The following is an 839-nucleotide window of genomic DNA, read 5'->3' on the forward strand; positions in this document are numbered from 1 at the left end:
GGTGAGACAGGGAGGAGATATGATCCCCGTATGAAGCCGAGAGAAGGAGGAGGCGTGAACGTGCATCCATGTATGCGGGCGAGACAGGAAGGAGCATTGATCATGCATCCCTGCATGAGGGTGAGACAGGGAGGAGATATGATCCCCGTATGAAGCCGAGAGAAGGAGGAGGCGTGAACGTGCATCCATGTATGCGGGCGAGACGGGAAGGAGCATTGGTCATGCATCCCTTCCTGAGGGTGAGACAGGGAGGAGATAAAATCCCTGTATGAAGCCGAGAGAACGAGGAGACATGAACGTGCATCCATGTATGCGGGCGAGAAGGGAAGGAGCATTGGTCATGCATCCCTGCATGAGGGTGAGACAGGGAGGAGATAAAATCCCTGTATGAAGCCAAGAGAACGAGGCGGCATGAACATGCATCCTTGTATGCAGGTGTGACATGGAGTCATCATGAACACGCATCCCTTTATAAGGACATAACATGGAGGACGCATGAACATGAATGCCTGAATTTTATGGTGGTGGCCTTCGGGTGATTTGGCACGTGCAATTGGTGAAGAGCATTTCTCCTGCGCAAAAAAATAAATGTACTATTAGCACCCCGGAGGGAGCCTCTGCACTTCTTATAGGGAGAAAACTCTGCAATGGAAGGGGACAGGGTCAATAACAGCTGTAAACTCTCACAAGACCATCACTGCTCTCACACTTTCCTGCTCTCAGGCTGGCGGGCCATTATCGGCCCAGGCTGCCGCACCATTGCCAGGTTTGTGTAACTATATTATTTCTAATTGGCTCCACTTTGATGACTTTCATTTGGATTCTGACTTGATTATTGA

This window comes from Ambystoma mexicanum (genome assembly GCF_040938575.1).
Source record: "Ambystoma mexicanum isolate Mex_15411 chromosome 12 unlocalized genomic scaffold, UKY_AmexF1_1 Mex_chr12_unloc.1, whole genome shotgun sequence".
In the NCBI taxonomy this organism is placed as follows: Eukaryota; Metazoa; Chordata; class Amphibia; order Caudata; family Ambystomatidae; genus Ambystoma; species Ambystoma mexicanum.